Source organism: Leucoraja erinacea, chromosome 5, assembly GCF_028641065.1.
Source record: "Leucoraja erinacea ecotype New England chromosome 5, Leri_hhj_1, whole genome shotgun sequence".
Taxonomy (NCBI): Eukaryota; Metazoa; Chordata; class Chondrichthyes; order Rajiformes; family Rajidae; genus Leucoraja; species Leucoraja erinaceus.
This window is the reverse complement of record NC_073381.1, coordinates 88,438,751-88,459,757: the sequence shown is the minus strand read 5'-3', so window position 1 is coordinate 88,459,757 and position 21,007 is coordinate 88,438,751.

Here is a 21,007-nt window from a genome sequence, read left to right as displayed (position 1 = left end):
AAGGCTGATAAATCCCCAGGACCTGATGGTCTGCATCCCAGGGTACTTAAGGAAGTGTTTCTAGAAATTGTGGATGCATTGGTGATAATTTTCGAATGTTCTATAGACTCAGTTCCTGTGGATTGGAGGTAGCTAATGTTATCCCGCTTTTTAAAAAAGGCGGGAGAGAGAAAAGGGGGAATTATAGACCAGTTAGCCTGACATCGGTGGTGGGGAAGATGCTGGAGTCAATTATAAAAGATGAGCCGCACATTTGGATAGCAGTAACAGGATTGGTCCAGTCAGCATGGATTTACGAAGGGGAAATCATGCTTTATTAATAGTGGGCAAAATTAGGCCACATGGTATTGGGGGTAGAGTGCTGACATGGATAGAGAAGTGGTTGGCAGACAGGAAACAAAGAGTAGGGATTAACGGGTCCCTTTCAGAATGCAGGCAGTGACTAGTGGGGTACCGCAAGGCACGGTGCAGGGACAACAGCTATTTACAATATACATCAATGATTTGGATGAAGGGATTCAAAGTAACATTAGCAAATTTGCAGATGACATAAAGCGGGGTTGCAGTGTGAACTGTGAGGAGGATGCTATGAGAATGCAGGGTGACTTGGACAGGTTGGGGGGGGGGGGGTGGGGGAGTGGGCAGATGCATGGCAGATGAAGTTTAATGCGGATAAATGTGAGGTTATCCACTTTGGTAGCAAAAACAGGAAGGCAGATTACTATCTAAATAGCGTCAAGTTGGGAAAAGGGGAAGTACAACAGGATCTGGGGGTCCTTGTACATCAGTCTATGAAAGTAAGCATGCAGGTACAGCAGGCAGCGAAGAAAGCGAATGACATGTTGGCTTTTTTAATATGAGGAATCAAATATAGGAGCAAAGAGGTCCTTCTGCAGTTGTACAGAGCCCTAGTGAGACCACACCTGGAGTATTGTGTGCAGTTTTGATTCCCTAATTTGAAGAAGGACATTCTTGCTATTGAGGAAATGCAGCTTAGGTTTAGAAGGTTAATTCCCGGGATGGCGGGACTGTCATATGCTGAGGGAATGGAGCAGCTGCGCTTGCACGCGCTGGAGTTTAGAAGGATGAGAGGGAATCTCATTGAAACATATAAGATTGTTAAGGGCTTGGACACACTCGAGGCAGGAAACATGTTCCCGATGTTGGGGGAGTCCAGAACCAGGGGCCACAGTTTAAGAATAAGGAGTAAGCCATTTAGAATGGAGACGAGGAAACACCTTTTCTCACAGAGAGTTGTGAGTCTGTGGAATTCTCTGCCTCAGAGGGCAGTGGAGGCAGGTTCTCTGGATGCTTTCCAGAGAGAGCTAGATAGGGCTCTTAAAAATAGCGGAGTCAGGGGATATGGGGAGAAGTCAGGCACGGCGTACTGATTGAGGATGATCAACCATGATCACATTGAATGGCGGTGCTGGTTGAAGGGACAAATGGCCTACTCCTGCACCTATTGCCTATTGTCAGCTTGGGCCTGACCTGAAACGTCACCTATTCACGTTCTCTAATTACACTTGCTAAAAAGAGTGATGTGCCAAACATGTTTGCATCACTTCAAATTTTGGAAATGAAATCCAGGAGATGTACTCCAGTCTATTTTGCAGTTTTTCACATATAATTGGATCTGCCGTGAAAATTAAATTGCAGTTGCATGTTTTGCCACAAGAGGGTACACTGTTATTTCCAGTGTAAAGCAAGTGCCTTCAAGTAAAACAATTACTTTCTAAATTACTTTTACCTTTTAACAGCACTGATGTTTCTATGCAATTTTAATCCTCCCCAATTGATGCTGACCTTCATAAAATTAAATATTGTAGAGAAAGGACCTTTATTTATTCAATTACAGCCTGCTGTCACAGCACAAGGGTTGCTGCCTCACAGCGTCAGAGACCCGGGTTCGATCCTTACTACGGGTGCTGTCCATATAGAATTTGTATATTCTCCCGTGAACTGTGTTGGGTTTCTCTGGGAACTCCAGTTACCTCTCACATTCGAAAGATGTGCAGGTTTGTAGGTTAATTGGTTGCTGTACATTGCCCCTCGTGTGTAGGATAGAACTAGTAGATGTGCGATCATTGGTTGGTGTGGACTCAGTGGGCTGAAGTGCCAGTTCCACATTGCATGTCTAAACTAAATGCACATATTTGAAGTTGGTGCTTCAAGCAAACTTCATTTGTTTAATCTGCATGGAAACCATGAACCCCTTGAGAAAGAGGTAGAAATCTAGAGGAACATCATTTTATTGCAAGTTGAAAAAGTGTTTTTTTCTTTGCAGACGACATGAAAACATGGTGACTATGCATTTGTGGGTTGTGCCAAAGAATTTCACTGTGCTGTATATTAAGTGACAATAAAGAACAATTGAACCATTAAACCATTAAACCATTGAAAAACAATCTAAAATCTCTTAAAAGCGATCACACTCTTCCTGTTTTTTGATTTGGTGGATTTTAAGGAGGTTATGAAGGAAACGCTTAGATTATTGGTTAGCAGGTGGAATTTGGCGCTGTAAGGCAGCAACTCTAACGCTGTGCCACTGTGCCGTCCATGTCTGGGGAAGCTAGAGAGATAAATATGTGAGACCATTCTTGGCTGAGCTTCAACACATTGTCAGGTGGGCAGGTAGGGTAAACATAGAAACATAGAAAATAGGTGCCATTTGGCCATTTGGCCCTTCGAGCCTGCACCACCATTCAATATGATCATGGCTGATCATCCAGCTCAGTATCCTGTTCCTGTCTCCTCTCCATACCCCCTGATCTCTTTAGCCACAAGGGCCACATCTAACTCCCTCTTAAATATAGCCAATGAACTGGCCTCAACTGACGTCACGGAATTGACGATGGTTGTTGTAAAGCCGAGTCCATCTCAGTCCCTGAGAGGATATCTTTTCATCAGACTCCGGCATGCTACACTAAAGGGAAGAAATCGCTGGGCTCCAGTGCAAATGTTCTGCATCTTCTTTGCACATGGAGTGATGGGTGAAGTACCTGAAGAGAGGAGAATGATAAGGTACTTGTTGATAAGCCAGTGAGGGCAGCATAGTGGTGTGGCAGTGGAGTTGCTGCCTCACAGCATCAGAGGTTCAATAGAGTATCCTACACACACTAGGGATAATTTACAGGTGACTCGATGGGCTGAAGGGTTTGTTTCCATGCTGTATCTCTAACTAAACTAAACTAAATGTACAGATTTGTAGTAGGAAGGAACTGCAGATGCTGGTTTAAACTGAAGATAGACACAAAATGCTGGAGTAACTCAGCGGGTCAAGCAGCATCTCTGGATAGAAGGAATTGATGATGTTTTGGGTCGAGACCAGACTGAAACCAAATTTGTAGGTTAATTGGCCTCTGTAAAATTGCCCCTAGTGTGCAGGGAATGGATGAAAAAGTAGGATAACATAGAGCTGGTGTGAATGGGTGAACGAACGTTGGTCAGTGTGGACTTGTTGGGCTGAAGGGTCTGTTTCAATGATGTATCTCCAAACTAAACCCCGATGTTGGTATGACGACGGCTTGAAGATTTTGCACACTGTGTCTGAATAATGTGCAAAGATTATGAAGGAGAAGCAACTGACCGTTGAAATATTGCCTTTGCAACCTTCTTTCATTCAGCACAGGTCCCATTTGTGGCTGGGCTCCATATCTCATTTTAAGCCAATTTTCCAGCTGTCAATATGCTTTATTTGCTATTCATGAATGCTTAGTCACAAATCGTCACCGTGGATCCTTGCCAAAGAATTTCAGAAACTCTTAATGTGCAATATTTATAGCCAGGCAAATTATGGTGTTGAAACTGGTTTCATCAGCCCAGGATGCATATTTCCTTGCGATGGTATAGTGTAAATCAATAATTATTTTCTTTTGATTGAATGAATGAATGAATAAGTTTATTGGCCAAGTATTCACATACAAGAAATTTGCCTTGATGCTCAGCCCGCAAGTGACAACATGACATTCTGTGACAGTTAAGAATGATACATAAAATATTAAACATTAATAATAAAACATTATTAATTAAACGTGAATTAAATAAAATATCAGAGCAAAAGGAGGCTACAGATTTTTGGTTATTAGTAGAGGTACTAGTCGAGGAAAAAAGCTGTTTTTATGTCTGTGCTGTGGCAGCTTTGACAGTCCGGAGTCGCCTTCCAAAGGGAAGTGATTCAAAGAGTTTGGGGCCAGGGTGCGACCGGTCAGAGATGATCTTGCCCGCTTGCTTCCTGGCCCTTGCAGTGTACAGTTCTTCAATGGGAGGAAAGGTTGCAGCCAATAACCTTCTCAGCTGATCGGACGATTCGCTGCAGCCTCCGGGTGTCGTGCTTGGTGGTTGAGCCAAACCAGATCATGATGGAGAAGGTGAGGACAGACTCTACGATGGCCGTATAGAATTGGACCATCATTGCCTGTGGCAGATTGTGTTTCCTCAGCTGCCGCAGGAAGTACATCCTCTGTTGTGCCTTTTTGACTGTGGAGTCGATGGTAGCCCCCCACTTAAGGTCCTTGGAGATGATGGTTCCCAGTAACTTAAAAGACTCCACAGATGTAACTGTGATGTTGGTGATGGTGAGTGAGGTGAGGGGGAAGGGGAGCTCTCCTAAAGTCTACAATCAATTCCACTGTCTTAAGAGCATTGAGTTCCAGGTTGTTGCGATGGCACCAGGATGCCAGCTGTGACACTTATATTAATACATCATAATCATAGTAATAATCATAATACTACTTTATTAGCCAAGTATGTTTTGCGATATACAACAAATTTGTTTTGCCATGCAGTCATACCAATAAAAAGCACCAAAACACACAAAGTACCTTTTTAACATAAACATCCACCACAGTGACTCCTCTACATTCCATACTGTGATGGAAGGCAAAAAAAAAGTCAAATCTCTTCCCTTCTTTGTTCTCGTGCGGTCGGGACACTCGAACCTTTTGTTGTCAGGACGACCTTGGCTCCCGTAGCCGGCGGTCGTGCTCTCCGCGTCGGGCGATCAAACTCCAGCATTGGGGGGAAACCGGGTCGGGGCTAATCAAACCTCGTGTGACTTTGGAACTTCCCAACATCAGTCTCTACCCGAGACTGCGAGCTCCTCGATGGTGAAATCGGCAGGCCATGGTTGGAGCGTCGATCCCAGGCAATGGATCACAGGCTCCGTTGGTACGTCCATGGCCCCGCAGTGGGGCTCACCAAGTCATTCTCGAGCAAAGTTACCAGCTCCATGATGTTAGGCCGTAGAACGACCGGCGATACGATCCGCAAAACAATTGCATCTCCAGGAAGGTAAGAGATGAAAACAGTTTCCTCCTGACCGCCCCCCCACATAAAACAAACTAGAGAAGCATATACTTTAAAAACAAACTAAAAATAACAAAAAAGACAAAAAGACAGACAGACCGTTGGTGAGGTTGCCATCGCTGACGGCATGGCTAACAATTGCTGTTCATCAAGTTAGGGAAGATTTTGGATTATCTCCAACAGATTGTTTTAGTACAATCTCCATAACTCAGTCTTACTCACTGTTCTTCAAGAGTTATGTTTCCATTAAGAGTTTATCCAGCTGATCTCCCATGGTCACACAGTTTTTCCCTTGATTTAATGAATGATGAAATTAAGCACTTTCTGTTCAGATATATCTTCCAGATTTAGGAACAGCTAAACACTAGGGGCAGCACGATTATGCAGAGATAGAGCTGCTGCCTCACAGCACCAGAGATCGGGGTTCCATCCAGACTAAGGGTGTTGTCTGTACGGAGTTTGTACATTCTCCCTGTGACCAGGTAGGTTTTCACCGAATGCTCCACTTTTCTTCCACTCCAAATGCGTGCAGGTGTGTAGGTTAATTGGTTAGTGCTAATGTACGGGGATTTCTGGTCGGCGGTGCGAACTCGGTGGGCCGAAGGACCTGTTTCCACGCTGCATCTGTAAACTAAACTAAACTAAGCTTCTTCCCAACAACCAACAAGCTATGAACACTACAAATACTAACTAAACTATGAACACGACCTGTCTTGGTTGCACTGGGGACTGTGGCCTTTTTATGCACAAAATTATTTTTTATCAATTGAACATTTTTTAAATAATTGTGCAATCTATGAGTACTGTGTTTACAGCCCCGTTATGCTGCTTCCAGTAAGAATTACATTGCTCTGATTTTGGTACAGATTACAATTAAACTCTCTTGACTCCTGTGTACGCCTGCACAAACTGTCGTTACTTGAAAATAAACTCAGCAAAATAACGAGGAAGGACCCCTTCCCTAAAGCATAGTGATGAATAACTTCAAGTAATTGGAAGAAGAATCAGTAGAAGTGGAGTTGAGGAAATATTTTTTTCTCATATAAGTAGGATAGTGGGATAACATAGAACTAGTGTGAATGGGTGATCGATAGTCGGTGTGGACTTACTGGGCCGAAGGGCGTGTTTCGATGCTGTGTCTCTAAACTTATTCTTCTTGCGTATGGCGTGCACAGTTTAAAGTTGTATGTCAACTTGTTCTATTTGATCTATTTGTTGGTGCATGTCGGGTTGATTGCATTAGTGGAAACAGGGTGGACCACGTGAAGGTTGCAACCTCCCACCTCGTCTCTAAACTGAAATAAACTAAACGTGTGGGTTTGTAGGTTAATTGGCCTCTGTAAAATAGCCCTTAGTGTGTCGCGAGTGGATGAGAATGTGGGATAACTTGGAACTAGTGTGAATGGGTGATTGATAGTCGGTGGGGACTCAGTCGGCCGATGGGCCTGTTTCCATGTTGTATCTTTCAATCAGACAAAAAGGAAATGGTTTTCTGAATCTCACTGCCTGAAAAAAGGTGGTGGGAAGCTGAATTTCACATTACATTTCATAAAGAGCCAGATGAGCATTGTCACGACCAATACCACTATGGTCCAAGAGCAGGGCAGAAGGATCAGACCAAGAAACATTTTCTTTTAAACCGATATTTTGAATTGCCTTTTTGAGCCTTGTGTTGATTCTTTGAAAAATATTGGTGTGAGTTTGTTTGTCTCACTTATTATGAATGTGGTGAATGTCAGGAGAAGAAAGGAACCATTTTTAAATGTAGTGAAGAAAAATTACCCCTCACATTCCAAGAACAAGCAGCAACTTGTTGACAACACAACAATATGTGATTTAATAGTCCCATAGTATGTCCCGTGAAACTTTCTTCTATACATAGGTTTATGTTTCTGGTGACGACATCGGTTTAAGGTGATTGGAGAAAGATTTAATAAGAAACTAAGGGGTCACTTTCTTACACAAAGGATGGTGGGTGTATGGAACGAGCCGCCGGAGGAGGTAGTTGAGGCAGGTACTATCGCAGCGTTTAAGAAACATTTGGACAGGTACATGGGTAGGACAGGTTTAGAGGGATATAGGCTAATGGGGCATGTTGTGTTGGTGCGGGCAAGTTGGGCTGTAGGGTCTGTTTCCATGCTGTATGACTTATCACCTGGTCCTCTAGGTAGCTCCTGCCAATGAGAAGGATTAACAGGAAACTGCTGGGGTATTTTTCATTTTGCTGTCTTGTGGAATGTGTGCATTTTTTATTTACTGTTTGTGTTTTTTTGTTGTGGTGGCTAAGACTATGGACCAATGATGCTGCAAGATTAAGCAATATTTTCTTTGTACGCTTCACGCTGCCTCGGCCAGGCCACCAGCGTAATCAAAGACCGGTCTCTCCTCAGTCACTTCCTCGTCTCCCCTCTGCCATTAGGCAGGAGTGTGTGCCGAACATGATAACAATGCAAGGAAGATACAAAATGCTGGAGTAACTCAGCTGGACAGGCAGCATCTCTGGAGAGAAGGAATGGGTGACGTTTCGGGTCGAGACCCTTCATAGAAACATAGAAACATAGAAAATAGATGCAGGAGTAGGCCATTCAGCCCTTCGAGCCTGCACCGCTATTCAATATGATCATGGCTGATCATCCAACTCAGTATCCTGTACCTGCTTTCTCTCCATACACCCTGATCCCTTTAGCCACAAGGGCCATCAGACTGATGCCAGGGGAGTGGGCAGTACAGAGATAAAATGTAGTCGGACACAGTAAGACTGGTGGGAGAATTGGGAGGGGGGAGGGGGTGGAGGGAGAGGGAAAACAAGGTCAGGAGAGAGAGTCTTGTGTAGGTAAGGGTAGTGGAAATTTGAGACGGTTGATGTCCCGCCGGCAGTTGGGAATAACAAGGGCTGAAGTGGGTAGAGGACCATCCATGGGAGTCCAAGAGGAGGGGGACAGGTGGAAATGGGGGAAGGGGTCATCACTGACAGTGGATTTGGAACGATGCTAACTAAATAGAATTAAGATCACTCCAGGCCATGATATCATTGAATTGGGTAACTGAATAATTTATCCTGCATCCTCAGGTTGAAGCTTTTTGGGTTGTAATGTAGATCTCTTCCACTTGTAAATTACAGCCAAGTTACATTAAAATGCACTTTGGGTGAACATTCTGAAAAAAAAGGTGATGCAAGATTAATACTGTAGTTCTCCAGAGAGCTCCCAACCAGACGTATTGCTATTATACAAAACTGACGCTCACAGTGAAGGAACAACAATTATATAATGAGTGGTGAGGAACATTTAAGGTAGACAAAAATGCTGGAGAAACTCAGCGGGTGAGGCAGCATCTGTGGAGCGAAGGAATAGGTGACATTTTGTGTCGAAACGTCACCCATTCCTTCGCTCCATGGATGCTGCCTCACCCGCTGAGTTTCTCCAGCATTTTTGTCTACCTTCAATTTTCCCAGCATCTGCAGTTCTTTCTTAAACATGTGAGAAACATTTGTTCATTAGCGATCTCCTTTAAGCCTTTAAGACCAGAGGGCAGTATCGTTCGTTGTTCTGGGTATTGTAGAGCTATTTTTCTTTTCATGAATGTCCAAGAGTTATGCACTTTAAATATAACAGGGGATCCACTTTATGTCACTGTATTGTTCTGGTTACCTATTATGACTGTCCATCAACCCCTGAAGTCCTTCTTCAGTTAGTAATATGTTATAATTTACTGTACTATTTATTATTATATATTTAGATGTTGTGTAGTTGTGTTAATGCAACACGTCAATTTTTGTTATTTTGTTCCCGCTACAGATGACTATAAAACACTCTTGACTCTTAGAAACATAGAAACATAGAAAATAGGTGCAGGAGTAGGCTATTCAGCCCTTCGAGCCTGCACCGCCATTCAATATGATCATGGCTGATCATCCAACTCAGTATCCTGTACCTGCCTTCTCTCCATACCCCCTGATCCCTTTAGCCACAAGGGCCACATCTAACTCCCTCTTAAATATAGCCAATGAACTGGCCTCAACTACCTTCTGTGGCAGAGAATTCCACAGATTCACCACTCTATGTGTGGAAAATGTTTTTCTCATCTCGGTCCTAAAGGATTTCCCCTATATCCTTAAACTGTGACCCCTTGTCCTGGACTTCCCCAACATCGGGAACAATCTTCCTTCATCTAGCCTGTCCAACCCCTTAAGAATTTTGTAATTTTTTATAAGATCCCCCCTCAATCTTCTAAATTCTAGCGTGTACAAACCAAGTCTATCCAGTCTTTCTTCATATGAAAGTCCTGACATCCCAGGAATCAGTCTGGTGAACCTTCTCTGTATTCCCTCTATGGCAAAAATGTCTTTCCTCAGATTTGGAGACCAAAACTATACACAATACTCCAGGTGTGGTCTCACCAAGACCCTGTACAACTGCAGTAGAACCTCCCTGCTCCTATACTCAAATCCTTTTGCTATGAATGCTAACATACCATTCACTTTCTTCACTGCCTGCTGCACCTGCATGTCTACTTTCAATGACTGGTGTACCATGACATCCAGGTCTCGTTGCATCTCCCCTTTTCCCAATCGGCCACCATTTAGATAATAGTCTACTTTCCTGTTTTTGCCACCAAAGTGGATAACCTCACATTTATCCACATTATACTGCATCTGCCATGCATTTGCCCACTCACCCAGCCTATCCAAGTCACCTTGCAGCCTCCCAGCATCCTCCTCACAGCTAACACTGCCCCCCAGCTTAGTGTCATCCGCAAACTTGGAGATGTTGCATTCAATTCCCTCGTCCAAATCATTGATAGAGTGGATTTAGTTTAGTTTAGTTTAGAGATACTGTGCGGAAATGGGCCCATCGGCCCTTCGTGTCCGCACCGACCACACATTAATACTACATAATTTACACATATCAAGCCAATTAACCTGCAAACCCATACGTCTTTGGAGCGTGGGAGGAAACCACAAATCTCGGAGTAAACCGAGGAACCGAGGGAAACGCAGACAGCACCCGTAGTCGGGATTGAACCCGGGTTAGGCAGCAAGTCTTACCACTGCACCACTGCAGTCCGTCAATCTTTTCAGCTGACAAGAACCGCAAAGTTTGTTAGTTCACACTGATGCTTATTGACTATGTAGTGCTTTAGGGCAAGCATCTATCCTAAAATCCTAAAGTGTCATCAGCAAAATGCACTCCTTCTACCAGCTGCAGATGGATGGTGTTATTGTGCCAACAAAGACCTTCGAAATGGGAAAGGAAATTGCCAACCTTGGAGATATTTTTAGCTACTTTCCTTTTCATGAATGTCCAAGTACTTATACACTTAAAATATAGGAGGGGATCCATTTTATGTCTTCACCAGGACATCAATTTTTGCCCTGCGCACGGTTGATAAATATCTTCCAAAAATAAGTAATATCTTCTCGCCTGCTATCAACAAGAGATTAATGGTCACAAACCTCATCCTGATCTCTCTCTCTCAGTGCCAAAGCACAGAACATCTTGCATTCAGTAGGAGCAGCAATGCTCAGGAATAGCTAAACTTAGATAATTACCTTCGGTAGCAGGTATTGACGACTAATGTTCCTTCTTGATGAGCAAGATGTTGACAATATGATAGTTTGTGATAACACAAATTAAAAAAAACCTGAGTTGTTAAAAAGGCCACGAACTACAGGAGTTTCGGCGGCACGGTGGTGCAGCATTAGAGTCGCTGCCTCACAGAACCAGAGACCCGCGTTCGACCCTGGCTACGAGTGCTATCTGTACGGAGTTTGTACGTTCTCTCTGTGACTGAGTTTTCTCCGGGTGTTCCAGTTTTCTGCCACATCCCAAAGACGTGCAGGTTTACAGGCTAATTGTCCTGTAAATATCCCTAATGTGTAGGATAGAACTAGTGTACAGAGTGATCGCTGGTCAGTACAGACTTGGTGGGCGGAAGGGCCTGTTTCCATGTTGTGTCTCTGAACTAAACTAAAAAAGATACGGGTGAGTGTACAGCTGGATGTTGTGGATTAAGTTTGCTTCGGCCGATCTGCACAGCAGCAGAAAATGATTGAAAATTGCTGGAGGTACAAGATGCCATCGGGTTGATTGCACCTTGACTCAGCGGGAACATGCAAGCCCAGTGCTCCAGCTGGTAGAGTTGTTGCCACAGTGTCAGAGACCCTGATACAATCCTGACTACGGGTGCTGTCTGTGGGGTGTGCATGTTCTCCCTGCGACTGCGTGACAATCCAGGGGTGCTCCGGATTCCTCCCACATCCCAAAGACGTGCAGGTTTGCAGGTTAATTGGCCTCTGTAAAATTTACATGTTGTAGGGAGTGGATGAAAAAATGGGATGATGTCGAACAGAGATAGACATAGATGCTGGAGTAACTCAGCAGGTCAGGTAAAATCTCTGGAGACAAGGAATAGGTGATATTTTGGGTTGAGACTTCTTCAGACTGAATCAGGGCAGAGGGTACTAGAGGTTTGAAAATAGACTTTTTGAACGGGAGATTGGTATGTCCTTAGTGAACTAAAGGACATGCTTCCATGTTGCATCCCTGTAATCTAAACTTTAATGTATCATAATCACAAAAAAATGCAGAAAATCTCAGAAAAAAAGCCCAACAGGTCAGAGCTTTTATGGAAAAAGAAACAGTCAATGTTTCAGGTTCAAAGAGCATTTCACGGAACAGAGGAAGAGATATTTTTGGGTTAACATTTGGCTTTTTTGGGGACTGTTATGAAGTTGGATTGAGGAATGAAATGTGGGAATGCGAGATGCTAGAATAATGAGAAACTTTTAGAATAAGTTTCAGAAAAGAGGCATTGTACAGTGATGAAAAACAAAATTTTAAATAGAAGCCAAGATTTTTTAATGTTGATCACAGAATCCAAGGAATCTTGAATTTCATAGTTCAGTTTAGCGATTCAGAGTAGAAACGCCCTTTGGCCCACTAGTAAATGGGGCATAGGGGAGGGCACCAGTAAATGGGGCATAGGGGACGGCACCAGTAAATGGGGAATTAGGGGAGGGCACCAGTAAATGGAATTAGGGAGAGGGCACCAGTAAATGGGGAATTAGGGGAGGGCACCAGTAAATGGGGAATTAGGGGAGGGCACCAGTAAATGGGGAATTAGGGGAGGGCACCAGTAAATAGGGAATTAGGGGAGGGCACCAGTAAATGGGGAATTAGGGGAGGGCACCAGTAAATAGGATTTTTGGTGTCAGGGACAGTGGCAGTGAGAGAGAGAGAGAGAGAGAGACAGTAAGAGAGAGGTCCATGAAGGAGATAGTGTGTCAATGAGAAAGAGAGTAAACATGTCAATGAGAGAGAGAGATATATAGATTGTCAGGGGAAGAGAGAGAGAGGGAGTGTGTCTGTGAGAGAGATAGTGTCATTGAGAAAGGGAGTAAACATGTGTGAGAATGAGAGAGAGAGAGGAGTACATCTGAGAGATGTTTCAGTGATAGGGAGAGAGATACATTGTTAGTGCGAGAGTGCATCAGGGAGTGACAGTGAAAGCTGTAAAATGTCAGGACAAGAGAGAGCGTGTCTGATAGTTCAGTTCAGTTCAGTTTGGTTCAGTTTAGTTCATTGTCACGTGTACCGAGGAAAAATGCAAAGCTTTTGTTGCATGTTCACCAGTCAGCAGAAAAATAATACATGATTACAATCATGTATTGTAATTGAAAATAATTACATGATCACAGTGTGCAGATACATAATAAGAGAATAATGTTTAGTGCAAGTTAAAGCCAGCAATGTTCGATCAAAGATAGTCCAAGCGTCACCAGTGAGGCAGATAGTAAGTAGTTCAAGCCCGCTCTCTAGTTGGTGATAGGATGGTTCAATTGCCTGATAACAGCTGGGAGGAAACTGTCCCTGAATCTGGAGGTGGATCTGAATAGATGGAGTGAAAGAAAAAGATGTAGTGTCAGTGAGAGTGTGAGTGAGTTGCAGAGGGAGATGGATTGTCAGGGGTACATGTGGAGTCAGATACCAGTGGAGTTTTGACAGAAAAACATGGATCAGGAGGCAACAAATAACATGGGAGTTCTGTTTTACAAAGTAGTGGTTGAAAAAGGACCGGCCAGTCGACTTTTGTGAAATTGGTCACTATACTTTGTAGATTTGTCAATTAATTGGCTTAGGTAAGTTGTCCCCAGTGTGTGTAGGACATTGTTAGTGTATGGGGTGATCACTAGTCGGCACGGATTTGGTGGAGCTAAGGGCCTATTTCCATGCTGTACCTCTAAAGTCTACTTTAGGAACAAAGCATTAAATTGGGGGCAGCGTTGTGGCGCAGTGGTGGAGTTACTGCCTTACAGCGCCAGAGACCCAGGTTCGATCCTGACTACGGGTGCTGTCTGTACAGAGTTTGTACGTTATCCCTGTGACTGCGTGGGTTTTCTTCGGGTGCTCCGATTTCCTCCTACACTCCAGAGATGTGTAGGTTTGTAGATTAATTGACCTGTAAAATGTCCCAAGTGTGGTGGATAGACCTAGTGTACTGATGATCATTGGTCGGCGTGGACTCGGTGGGCCGAAGGACCAGTTTCCATGCTGTAACTCTAAACTAAACTAAATGCTCACACCTGCTGGGATCAACTCCAAATTGCCTCAATAAAGATGCACCGATACCTGAAACTGAGATTATGACAAAAGTACCTTGGCAAAGATTAATATGGTTTTGACAGAGGTGGTAAATCAAGAGGAGGAAATGGACATAGAGTTCCCCGCAACTGCAAGGCAATTAATCAAGAGGTGAATGTTTGCTGTATGTGAGTAGTTGGTGGAGTTGGATGTGCTTGTTGGTGAATAGGCTGATTGGCCTTCTCATCTTGTGTATTTCTCTCAGCCAAATGGAACTCTCGAATTCATCTACAAACTTACCTCTAACCCCCCCCAGTGAAACAGTGGACACAGAATGCTGGAATAACTCGGTGAGAACCCTGGCAGGGAGTCACTGGGAACGAAGAGGAACCCGGCGTGGGGGGGGCCACCGATAAGAAAGAGGGACCTGGTGGGAGGGTGTTACATGTGGCCACTTGCGGTGGTGGGACTGGTTCACCGCTGTGAGTAGCTAATATTGCACCAAGAACTTTTAAAACTTTGTGGGCACCTGAAAGGTGGTGACTCCTTGTGTACTGCCTGGGTGAGGTCTACTGGATGATTTTACCGGACTGCATGCAAAGACAAAGAATTTCACTTCACCTAGGTAAATGTGATGATGAAGTATCATTATCAAGCAACATCTCTGGGGAGCATGGATAGGTGACGTTTCGGGTCAGGACCCTTCTTCTGAAGTAGCGTCTTTAAAGATACAGAGCGGAAACAGGCCCTTCGGCCCACCGAGTCCGCGCCGACCAGCGATCATCTCGTACACTAACACTATCCTACATATTAGGGACAATTTACATTTTACAAAAGCCAGTTCACATACAAACCTGTACGTGTTGAGAATTTGGAAGGAAACCAGAGCATCCGGAAAAAACCTACATGGTCACAGGCAGAACATACAAACACTATACAGACAGTGGTGTCATGGTTTATGGGAAGAAGTCAGGAGGGTTGGGTTGAGAGGGAAAGATAGATCAGCCATGTTTGAATGGCAGAGTAGACTTGATGGGCCAGATGGCTCAATAACACATTCTGGGGGCAGCAGTCTTTCACCTTACATCTCGATGTAGCAGGTGAAAGAGTGGAGAGTCATCTAACCTAGGTTGCATCAAAGTTAGAAGGCATGTTGACTTTTGAGGATCCTGCCATTGAATTATAGATTGTTACATTATTGAATAGTGGAGAAGGATTGAGCAGTTCCACTGTGCTTGTAGACTGCAGCAAACATTTCAAAGGATGTAGGTTTATGGATCCCCTGACTACTTCAGAGTGAACAGCGTCGCTCTGTGTCTGCAGTAGTGTATCTCCAATCAGGTAAGGGACAGCAACTTTCATGCACAATTGGCCCTCACAGATAGGTCTAGGTCATTTAGAGACGGTGCAAATAGACAACAGAGTGTCCTATCATGGAAATTACCCTTTAACTGTTGACCTTTGCCACTTGCCACCGAGTCAATCTTGGATCCAATGGGCAGGTGAACCCTGGCAAACTGCTGATTTTGCCAGTAATGCCAAACAATAACTAACTAATTAAGTTAAAGGCGGCATGGAAATTGAAAGGATGGTCATTCCTTATCCCCGCTTCTGTTGGGCAGAAGCCTGGATGCGCACAGTACCAGACTCAGGAACAGCGTCTTCCACTCTGTTATCAGGCTTCTGAATGGTTCTTTCACAAGCTAGGGTACTGTCTGATTCATCTCTACCACAATGTCTACAGACATTGGACTTTGTCTGTGGAAATATTGCCCAGCGCTGCTAAGAACTATTCTAGACTCTGTATCATTCCCTCCAGGCTCCATATTGTATTTGAGTTTGGGTTGATCGTATTTATCGATACTATTATTTGATCTGATTGGCTAGCATGAAAAACAAAGCTTTTCCGTGTGCCTCAATACACGTGATATTAATAAGCTTTAAGAAGCTGTCCCTCTTGGGCGACCTAATTGGCGAATTTAGAAGAGTTTGAAAAAATGACATGTTGAAGACCTCCTTTGACTATGTTGTAGAAGACCTCCTTCCACCTCCTTTGACTACGTTGAAGACTAGCTACGACTAACTTCGGGCAATTTGGACACCGAATAGCGGAGAGTGAAGATGGCCTCCTTCAACCTCCCTTCGACTATGATGAAGACTACCTTCAACAATCCTCAATTACCTACGACTAACATGCCGACCTACTACGACCTACTACGACTAAACCTACGAGTAAAAAAGTATCGATTTTTTCCATGGCGACCTTTTTTTACTCGTGGGCATTTTTTAACATATTGAAAAAAACGCTGCAACCTAGCTGAGGCCTCCAGTACACGGAGACCACTCTCGAGCTTGAAGGAAAGTTACAAAGACCCCCTATGACCTCGTGTCGACCATGCTGCGAGTGTGAGTCGAGGGCAAACTCGCCAGAACTCGCGGATTAGGTCGCCCAAGTGGGACAGGCCCTTTAACCTAATGCTGGTGATCTCCACGTGTACCAACTGTACTGTAAGTGGATGCATATTCAGGGGTTAACATTGGCCAGGGGAAATGTTGACTTGTTTTCCTTTAAGGTAGACCAGGTGGTCAAAAAGGTTTTTACCACATTGGCCTTCATCAGTCTGAGTATTGAGTATTAAAGTTAGGAGGTCATGTTGCAATTGTATAAGATATTGGTGAGACTGCATTTAGAGTATTGTATTCAGTTCTGGGCACCGTGTTACAGTAAAGATGCTGTCAATCTGGAAAGGGTACAGAGAAGATTTATAAGGATGTTGCAGACTAGAGGGCCTGAGCTAACGGGAGAGATTGAATAGGCTGGGTCTCTATTCCTTGAAGCTCAGAAGGATGAGGAATGATCTTATGGAGGTGTATAAAATCATGAGGAATAGATCGGGTAGACGTACAGAATCTCTTGCCCAGAGTAGGCGAATTGAGGACCAGAGGACATAGGTTTAAGGTGAAGGGGAAAAGATTTAATAGGAATCTGAGGGATAACTTTTTCATTCAAAGGGTGGTGAGTGCATGGAACAAGCTGCCAGAGAAAGTAGTTGAGGCTGGGACTATACCAACGTTTAAGAAACAGTTAGGATGTACATGAATAGGATGGGTTTGGAGGGATGTGGACCAAACGTAGGCAGTTGGGACTAGTGTAGCTGGGACATGTTAGCCCGTGTGGGCAAAAGGGCCTGTTTCCACGCTGTATCACTCTATGACTATCTGTAGATGTTTAGCAAACCCAGGCCGTATCAAATTTGTTCACTCTTGCTAACTCTGGCTGACGGAGACACAACTGGTCTGCTTCGCTGAAGGGGCATTTCAGCTAGTTTTTATTCCGAGCAGTGTTTTAGAGCTGAGACTGCATCTTAATTAATGGGCAATAAAAAGGGCCCTCATCAGCAGCTTTTATTGCATTTGGACTATTAAATATGTGCATTTTTTAATGGTTTTATGAGGTTGTTTTTGAACCTGAAAATGTGTACACTTTGAAGCAACTTTCATTAATACTTTTTGAATGAATCCATGAATCCATTAAAATGGTGCTTAGCTGGAAGTATTCATTGTCTGTTGTCAAATTTTAGTAACACTGTGGACCTTTTTTGAATTATATAGGATTTGAGTGATGGAGTTGGTGATTTTTTTCCCCACATTAATAATAATCGGGCTGTCGGGCCATGGCAGTAAAATACAAGTGTTCCTCTGGAAAGGATTTTGGTGTTCTGTTGCATCTGCATAACTTGCTCACTTGGGGCTTGAGCACATATTGGTAATTCAGATTTTCTCCGCTACTGCTGAATGGATTTCCCTGTAAACTGCACACTCTGCAGTTAGATCAGTGAACTTGTAAAAACCGAGGGAATTTCTTGCCGAAAGCCAAAGTATTCGTTTAACTGTTCTGCCATTTCTTTGTTTCCCATTATACATTCACCTGTCTCTGATTGTAAGCGACCTACATTTGTCTTCACTAATCTTTTCCTTTTCACATATCTAAAGAAGATTTTAGAGTCAGTTTTATATTTCCCGCAAGCTTTCTTTCATGCTCTTTCCCCCCCCCCCCCCCCCTCTTAATTAACCCCTTTGTCTTCCTCTGTTGAGTTCTAAATTTCTCACAGTCCTCTGGTTAAAGCTAAAACTGAAGTCGTCACCTCCATTTTATTGTACAACTTGGGCGATATTAGTGACCTCAATGTCTGATGAGAAACTTCACCTTCACCAGCCGGGCAGATGATATAAGATTATTAAGGGATTGCATACGCAGGAAACATGTTCCCAATGTTGGGGGAGTCCGGGACCAGGGGCCACAGTTTAAGAATAAGGGGAAGGCCATTTAGAACGGAGATGAGGAAAAACTCATTCACCCAGAGAGTTGTGAATCTGTTGAATTCTCTGCCTCAGAAGGCAGTGGAGGCCAATTCACTGAATGCTTTCAAGAGAGAGTTAGATAGAGCTCTTAAAGATAGCGGAGTCAAGGGATATGGGGAAAAGGCAGGAAACGTGGTACTGATTATGGATGATCAGCCATGATCACATTGAATGGCGGTGCTGGCTCGAAGGGCCGAATGGCCTACTCCTGCACCTATTGTCCATTATCTATTGTCAGATTAGGGAAAGCCGGAATCAGACTCCTTCACATCAAAGAACAATTTTTTCATTTCAATTGCGTGCGATAGGATTTCTTAATGAAACACTTACATAAACACATAACATTAGTTTTGGCAGGCATATCGTCTCTCTGTCCCAAGTGGGGGTGATTGATTGATATACAGTCTACTGGCAGATGGTATCTTAACCCAGCCACCAAGGAGTCAGGAAGTGACACAATATGGGACACCTTTTTTGCCATCAACCAAACCATTATTGCCATTGTTTGGCAGATTATTAAACAGATATTTGGCAAATATTTGTTTGGTGTTCGTATTGGTTCATTATTGTCATGTGTGAGGTTCAGTGAAAAGCTTTAAGTTTAGTTTATAGAAACTGCGTGGAAACGGACCCTTCAGCACACAGAGACCAAGCCGACCAGCGATCACCCCACACACTAGTTCTATCCTACATGCTTGGGACAATTCACAGAAGCCAATTAACTTACAAACCAGTTCGTCTTTGGAGTGTGGGAGGAAACCAGAGCACCTGGAGAAAACCCACGCGGTCACAGGGCGAATGTACAAACTCCATGCAGACAGCACCCAAGATCAGTCGAACCCACATTCCAAAGAAGTACAGGTTTGCAGGTTAATTGGCTTCTGTAAAATTGTAAATTGCCCCAAGTGTCCAAGGATAGTGTTAGTGAATGGGCTGATCGCTGGGTGCCAAGGTGGGCTGAAGAGCCTGTTTCAATGCTGTATCTGTAAAGTGCTTAAACGAAGATAATGGTATGCAATTTGAATTTAAGGGCAAATATTTCTCAATGTTTATAAGCCACTTATAACCGAACCTTGCATAACTATCACCGCACTAAACTGCTTCCTGTTGATTCATTCCGATGCAGCATTTAATATAGCATGTCGCAATGGAACCCCATTACAAAAGAAAATAACTAGTAATCTTTAAGCAGTGTAGAGCCTGCTATTTGTCTTCTCAGGAACACTACCTTTGTTGGAGGAGATGTCTGAAGCAAGTTGGTTTCACTTGGTATTTATAAAGCAGGAAATGCATTAGATTTGTGAAAAGCTTCTTTTCCTCCATTATCAGGCTTCTGAACTACCCTTCCATTTGGTAGGGCACTGTCCGATTCACTTCTATCTATTGAGGACATTGGACTTTGTCTAAGGAACTGATGTGCTACAATGCTTAGAACTACTGTATATTTTGCACCATCTGTCTGCTCTGCCTGTTGTACTTGAGTTTGAACTGATTGTATCTATGTATGGTATATCTGATCTGTTTGGTAGCACGCAAAACAAAACTTTTCACTGTACCTTGTACATGTGCAAATAATAAATCTAAACCTAATACTGTTGTTGCAGAGGTTTCTGTGCTGTATGACTATGACTAAGAGAAGATGCAGTTTGTCTTCTCCGAGACTCTGAGATGATGCACTATTGGAAGAAATTTGCAACAATAAGTTCATATGTTATAGGAGCAGATTTAGGCCATTCGGCCCATCAAGCCTACTCTACCATTCAATCTATCTTTCTCTCTCAACCTCATTCTCCTGCCTTCTCCCCATAACCCCATAACCCGTACTAATCAAGTATCTGTCAATCTCCGCTGTAAATATATCCACTGACGTGGCTTCCAATGAAATCCTCACATTCACCATCCTCTGACTAAAGGGGGGGGGGGGGGGGGGGGGGATAAGCTGAGTTGGCTGGGAAGATTGAATGAAGCAAAGGATACAAAACAATTTGTTTTATTAAGAAATATACTTGAAACTGAATGATTGGATATTATTACCTGGTACAATTATAAGACTGTACCCTGAACAGCAAGCTATACTTGTGATGGTAATTTGGAAATTTCATTTTTAATGAAGCTTCATCTTTTAACATTTTCTACACATCATGCTGCATCTAAATTAAGAATCCCCAGAACCATCTTTCAGTTCTGAAGCTGAGACTTTTTGATTAGTTTTGATTTGTTGTTGGTAAGCACTATTTTCAGATCAAAAACTTCAGAAGACTCTTCAACTATCTAGGTTTGTTTATATCTCCAGATGTTGAGCAGATGTGGAATAAATGATTGTCAACACAGCCAACAGGTTTAAAGTCTTGCTGAAATGACTTTGAAGTTCATACTTCCCACGCTTCAGCCCTCATTAGAAAACTTCAGGGGTCGGATTTTTTATCTGTGTGCTTGGCACAGTGGTAGAGTTGCTGTCTCACAGCGCCAGAGAGCGGGGTTCAATCCTGACTGCGGGTGCTGTCTGTTCGGAGTATATACACGTGTTCCCTGTGACGGCGTGGGTTTTCTCTGGTGCTCCGGTTTCCTCCCACACTCCAAAGAAATACCAGTTTGCAGGTTAATTGGCATAGGTAAAATTGTAACATTATACCTTGTGTGTAGGATAGTGCTAGTGTATGGGATAATTGTTGGTCGGCACAGACTTGGTGGGCCAAAGGGCCTGTTTCCGTGCTGTATCGCTAAATTCTAAAATCTAAACAGAGTGCCCACAGTTC